The sequence below is a fragment of the Littorina saxatilis genome, linkage group LG13 (assembly GCF_037325665.1).
Source record: "Littorina saxatilis isolate snail1 linkage group LG13, US_GU_Lsax_2.0, whole genome shotgun sequence".
NCBI classification, from domain to species: Eukaryota; Metazoa; Mollusca; class Gastropoda; order Littorinimorpha; family Littorinidae; genus Littorina; species Littorina saxatilis.
Window position 1 is genome coordinate 11,196,095 of NC_090257.1, and position 6,979 is coordinate 11,203,073.

At 42.8% G+C, this 6,979-nt stretch overlaps 1 long non-coding RNA gene across 1 annotated transcript; it reads left to right on the forward strand.

Annotated features, from left to right (window-relative positions):
* Window positions 1-791: 791 nt before the first annotated feature.
* Window positions 792-6,122, forward strand: LOC138983594 (uncharacterized). Its single transcript, XR_011461202.1, has 3 exons — window positions 792-933; window positions 5,230-5,369; window positions 5,958-6,122. It is a non-coding gene; the product is annotated as an uncharacterized lncRNA (long non-coding RNA).
* Window positions 6,123-6,979: the final 857 nt, after the last annotated feature.

Here is a 6,979-nt window from a genome sequence, read left to right on the forward strand (position 1 = left end):
AGGGTGTGGTGTATGTGTGTGTGTATGTGTGTGTGTGTGTGTGTGTGTGTGTGTGTGTGTGTGTGTGTGTGTGCGTGCGTGTGTGTCTCCGTGTGTGTATGTCACTGTATGTGTAGAGCGATTCAAAGAAAAATACTGAACCGATCTTCATGAAACTTCACATGAAATTTCCTGGGTATGATATCCCCACACGTTGTTTTCTTATTTTCGATAAATATCTTTGATGACGTCATATGCGGCTTTTTGTGAAAGTTGAGGCGGCACTGTCACGCCTTCATTTTTTTAAGCAAATTGGTTGAAATTTTGGTCAAGTAATCTTCGACGAAGCCCGGACTTTGGTATTGCATTTCAGCTTCGAGGCTTACGAATTAATTAATGAGTTTGCTCATTAAAGTTGTCATTAAAATCAATTGTTCGCAAACCGATTTAAAAAAGATGGCATTGTGTTCCTCGTGTTCTCCTGAATTCAAAAATATATAGATATGTCATGTTTACTCTAACAATGTGCTCAGAATGAAAGAAAATAGGTTCAGTAAGTACTACGGACGCGTTCTTCGCGGCGGCGATCGTGACCTGCCTCGGTCTTCGGTATGGTTAGCCGAGACTATCTGAATGTAGTCTCGGCGATGATTGGTTTGTGGTGTTAATCTTGTATTTGACTAAATGTAAAAAATTATATCGCTTCACGCGACTTCTTTTCGGTTCCTTTTCTCTTCGCTTTCCTGTAGCAGAGACAGCTGATCATAGCAAGTCAGTCGGGGCTGGCTGAGACTGGCGTTTGTGTGCCCGAGACAGACACAAACAAGTGCAAACGCCTGTGACGTCGTGATGACGTTTCTCTACAGAAGTTCTAGCAGGAGGATGTAATGGAGCACACAATTTTTGTGTTGGTCTTGTTCGGTGTACTACATTTCTTGCCTCAGCTCTGTGCGGGTAAGTACGTTCCGCGAGTCGTTTCTAATTCACTCGGAGAGAGCTTTTGTCGGAACTGGTACCCCCCGCGGGTTAGGGGGAAGAATTTACCCGATGCTCCCCAGCATGTCGTAAGAGGCGACTAACGGATTCTGTTTCTCTTTTTACCCTTGTTAAGTGTTTCTTGTAGCCTATAGAATATAGTCAATGTTTGTAAAGATTTTAGTCAAGCAGTATGTAAGAAATGTTAAGTCCTTTGTACTGGAAACTTGCATTCTCCCAGTAAGGTAATACGTATAAGTTACAGCTCCGTCCATCCATGGTATCGCCTGATATTTTGTCGAGACTGGGTCAATAGTTTCGGCACTTACATGGTACAAAGAAGGAAAACTCACGTGATACCCAAAACGATTCTGGTTGGACGAGCAAATTTCGTCGAGCAACCGCTGCATCGTCTGCTCAACGTGATGGAAGCAATTGAACGGGACGGTGTGTTTTCCTGTACGTTATAACAATAACCTCACGTTACATCCAAATTAGCGATGGCGTCAACATGCTGTGTTATTGGTTGCAGTAATGGGAGTAACCGACTTAAAAAATGGTGGTCGGAAGATTGCAAATACGTGCCTCGACGGTCGTTAGTGTGTGGTTGCGAACCACAAGTTCAGGTGGGCATTTGTTATCGCCTGTGTGTCGTGTTTTGACAAACTTTTAGTACGACTGATGTGAGCCGAATTTATTGGGGAAAGTTCAATGAATGCAAAAAGGTATGCCATGTTTCCTTTGCGTTGGGTTGTGGTGAAATACACAGCGGTTATCTGTTTGCGAGTTGCCTGGAACACGGTTTTTTAATAACATCTCTCGATCTTCACAAATTTTGTCATGTGAATAAGAACAGAACAAGTTCGTCAAACATAATTTATTTCTTATTTTATCTGCATTGAATGAATTTACAACGTCCTTCTTGTTAATTGTTTATTCATAAAGACTACATGTACTGAAGAAAATGTTTCCCCCTTTCAACGGGTGGAGTAGTGCGCCGGAGTAGTGTCCCTTGCGTAGAAACGTGGGCGAATAACACGATCTGCGCATGCGGTGAAATCAACCGGAAAAGGAAAAAGACATAAACATGCCGAAAAACGATGTGCGTATCACCCGGAACTCGCAATAAAAGAAGTGCGCATGTGCGAGATCTAAAATGGCCGCGGAACTGTTAACTGGTGTATGAATATGATGACGTTACTCTCGGCTGTAATTATATTCTTTCACCCCGTCGAGACAAAATATCACGCGATACCATGGATTTCTTTCTTTATTTGGTGTTTAACGTCGTTTTCAACCATTCAAGGTTATATCGCGACGGATACCATGGATGGACGGAGCTGTAACGTATATATGGCATGACCAAAGTAAAGAGAATTTGTCATGGGATGTGGAAACAAATCATTGGAAATTCACCATGGGCAATGAACCCAAGCCTAGAAGTTGTAGAACTATATTTTGTTTCAGTCTTGGCAAGGCCAGTTTTGTCCAGTTCCGGAAAAGACATCATGAATTCATTCACCCTGCCAAGACGAAAAAACCAATTCCATGGATGAAAACGTATAAGCTTATATCCCGTGACGCATCAAAGCTAAATTTTGTTTTGAAATGTCTTCACAACGTACAGATAACTTATAACGACATACTCGCCTTCACAAGACAGGAAAAACGCACACTTTGTTTTTCGTCTGCTACAAATCTAGTCTTGTTGGTTGACGGAGAGAATAAAGCTTCAATCGTACCTTCATCAACAGGAAGAAATGCTCAATCCGCTGTCAGTTAGCAACTGAACCTTGTTTTTTACACCCCCGGTATAGGGGTGTGTATAGGATTCGCTCCATGTGTTTGTTTGTTTGTTTGTGTTCGCATATAGATCTCAAGAATGAACGGACCGATCGTCACCAAACTTGGTGAACCGGTTCTATACATTCCTGAGACGGTCCTTACAAAAATTGGGACCAGTCAAACACACGGTTAGGGAGTTATTGGTGGATTAAGATTCTACAAGGACTTATAGAGGGACATATTAATGGTCAAAGGGAAATAACCTTCTCAGTTGGTGGCAGTGAGAATGGTTATTTCCCTTTGACCAACGAGGGTGTTTTTCCTACCTCGGAGGAATTTCTTGTTTTTAAAACTTTTTGGTTAACATTGAAACGGCAATCCAAAAGAGTGTTTCAGCTGTTTCAAGACACAGGCTTAGCTCCTTCTTTTGAGTTGCTTTTCAGTCTAAAATGACACCGGAAGCGAACAAATTGTCGCGTGTACTGTCGTCACAAAAAGACGTCATGACAAAGTTACACGCAAAGCGAAAGAGACTTTGACGTCATTTACTTTTGTTCGGAATTTTCCGTCTGTTCCTAGCTTGTCAGTGAAGACCTGACGTGAGTAAGCTTACCCTAAACGTCTTTGTTCTCTATTCACATTGCAGCTGTGAAATAATCAGTCTTGTGTCTCGGTCGTGTAGGTACAGAGTTTGCTTCTGCAAACATTGTGTTCGTGTTGATGACGGCTTCATAAGACAAATCAGCGAATCTATCGTGAGGAAGACGTTTATGTACAAATCACCGAACCCAACCCATTTTTGTGTGTGCATTTTTCTGAAGAATAAACTGCATGTGGTTAATTTCATCCGTTTAATGCTTGTCAAAACGAGCCATAAGGCTTTAGAATAAAAGATTTCACGCATTGCTTGGCCATCTGATCACAGATGAGGTCGCACTGTTTGTAGGTTGAATCTATGAATCGGCCAGAGAAAGATCTGCATTTCTGGTACGACCTTCCAGATTATCAACAGCGGGTTCATGGTCGGAATCAAGAGGTCAAATTTGCGTGGCTCCCAATCATTTCATAAAAGATTTCCATTTTCTTGTTTCTGCGGCTGCGCAAGTTATTTTACCTAGGTCATGGCCGAACTTTAGGCCTACGGAGAAATATCGCTGGATATTTTCTCCCTTGATTAACAGAGACAAAGAAGGGAAGTCATGCTGTATATTGTACTACGTTGCAAGCCCCTGGAGCAAATTTTGATTAGTGCTTTTGTGAACAAGAAACAATTGACAAGTGGCTCTATCCCATCTCCCCCCTTTCCCCGTCGCGATATAACCTTCGTGGTTGAAAACGACGTTAAACGCCAAATAAAGTAAAGTAAAGTCGGAACTGGTGTCCAACAGTTTCCCGAGTCATTCAGTTAAATTCTACGAGTCTACAAAAAGGCCAACAAACACTGTACTCACTGTGATGATAAAACGAATAACACTGCACGAAGTTTCGACCACCAGGGTCTGCTTCAGGTACACAAATCAGAAAAAAAGAAGAAGACAGACGACAGAACAGAAAGAACTACGGGTTAAAGCCTGTTCTTAGTATACGCTGCATGCAGCTAATGGGTTAATCAGCAAAACGATACCCACGTTATTGTAAACAAATGGGTTAATAAGCAAAACGGTACCCCCGTTATTGTAAACATAGAGGTTATTCAGCAAAACAATACCACGTAATTGTAAACAGATGGGTTATTCAGCAAAACAATACCACGTAATTGTAAACAGATGGGTTATTCAGCAAAACGGTACCCACGTTATTGTAAACAGAAGGGTTATTCAGCAATACAAAACAACGTGTGTGTGTGTGTACGTGCGTGCGTGTGTGTGTGTGCATGTGTGTTAGAGAGAGAGAGAGGAGAGAGAAAAGATCTAGAGAGTGTGTGTATGTGTACGTGCGTGCGTGAGTGTTCGTATGTGTGTGTGTGAGTGCATATTATGTGTGTGCGTATGCGTACGTGCGCGCGTTTACGTGCGTGCGTGCGTGTGTGTGTGTGTGTGTGTGTGTGTGTGTGTGTGTGTGTGTGTACATGCGTGTGTGTGTGTTTGCTTGTAAAGGATTTTGTGTCTCCGTCTGTCTATTTACGTATGAGTGTGTGTTTTGAGTGTATAAGATTTGTCTGTGTGAGTGAGTGAGTAAGTGAGTGAGTGAATGTGTGTGTGTGTGTGTGTGTGTGTGTGTGTGTGTGTGAGAGAGAGAGAGAGAGAGAGAGAGAGAGAGAGAGAGAGAGAGAGAGAGAGAGAGAGAGAGAGAGAGCCGATTAGTCATTCGCTGGGCATTGCACTTCTTTTTAATAATGTGTTTGGTTACATAAAGCTATCTTGCCAAAGCTCGAATGTCATTCGAGAAGGGTAATGATTCTCTTTTCCGCATTACATTAATAACATTGGTGAGCGAATGAACTTGCACTGTTTCCCTCAAGAGCAAGGAAAATGTTACATATGTTTTCAGATAATCAGTTTTCCACGTCCGACTGCTTTGTTGCCTACAACGACGCCCCGAAGACACTCACAGGCGAATGTTATTACGAAGACCAGGCGAGCACAGACAGAAGCACCAATTGCACATGGTTGAGGACAAATCCAGGACGGGTAAAGAAACAGTTGGGGCATGCCATAAAACTGCGTTACTAATGACTCATCTTTAATCCACAGTGTGACTATGTGTGTTTTTTCCAGGTCACACTACCTACTTCAAGAAGGGAAACAGGAAGAAGACAAGACGGAACTTATTTTGGTGTTTGCACGTTCACCCAGTCGCAAGTCGAGAAGCACCGGCACGGTTGGCCTAGTGGTAAGGCGTCCGCCCCGTGATCGGGAGGTCGTGGGTTCGAACCCCGGCCTGGTCATACCTAAGACTTTAAAATTGGCAATCTAGTGGCTGCTCCGCCTGGCGTCTGGCATTATGGGGTTAGTGCTGGGACTGGTTGGTCCGGTGTCAGAATAATGTGACTGGGTGAGACACGAAGCCTGTGCTGCGACTTCTGTCTTGTGTGTGGCGCACGTTATATGTCAAAGCAGCACCGCCCTGCTATGGCCCTTCGTGGTCGGCTGGGCGTTAAGCAAACAAACAAACAAACAAACGTCGAGAAGCAAACATTAAGTACAAGATATTAAGAGAACAAGAAAAAGCCCTAATTTATCTTCAATCCACATTGTGACTATGTGTGTTTTTTCCAGGTCACACTACCAACTGAAAGAACGGAAACAGGACAAAGAGAAGACGGAACTTATTTTGGTATTTGCGCGTTTACCCAGTCGAGCGTCGAGAGGTGGCAATCTGGCGTCCACACCTACAGCGTCGAGTTCTACACTGGAAACGTAGTAATAGTATCTCTTGGACCCACAAGTAAGTTTGAATTGTGATACAGTAGTGTGTGTGTGTGTGTGTGTGTGTGTGTGTGTGTGTGTGTGTGTGTGTGTGTGTGTGTGTGTGTGTGTGTGTGTGTGTGCTCCCTTCCTAAACACCATAACTTTTGTTTTCAACTGTATTAACTTCCATTTTTAAACTTACACAACAGTCTCTCAAACAGTCCAACTGATGTTGTAATCCAATAGGAGTGGAGGAAAACAGAACAATGTCTGATATCTGCAAAAAGCAATTTAAATAATTCCATCAAACCTGGTAACAACTGTATTCCATGTTTTCCCACAGAGGATATATGTACAGCAAGTTGATTAATAAGTAGTGAAAACAGTGAAGGACTCAGCACACATCCTTGTCTAACACCCTTTGGACAATCGAAACAATCAGAATATTCGTTATTTACTCGCACGCAGGACACCAAACTATAGCATACATAGCCTTCAGGGCGCCGTAAAATTTACCTGTAACACCTTCTTGTAAGAGGACTTCTAACAACTTAGCATCATCTCATCTCATCTATGCCTTTGACCCCTGCCAGGAGCACTATTAAGGCTCCGGCCGGCATAGCTCTTTGGATCATCAGGGCACGCAAGCTGCTACGCCACGGCAAGGCATATACACTAGTAGTAGAACAACTTAGCATGGTTGACAGAAACAAATGCTTTGCGAAAATCAACAAATGCCACATATATCTTTTGACCTTTTCTGCTCAGACTTTTTTGAACGATTGCATACAAGGTAAAAATATGATCAGTTGTTGAATACTATTTCCGAAAACCTGCTTGATTTTCCGCAATCGTTTTATTGTCAAGCATCCGAGAGAGAGAGAGAGAGA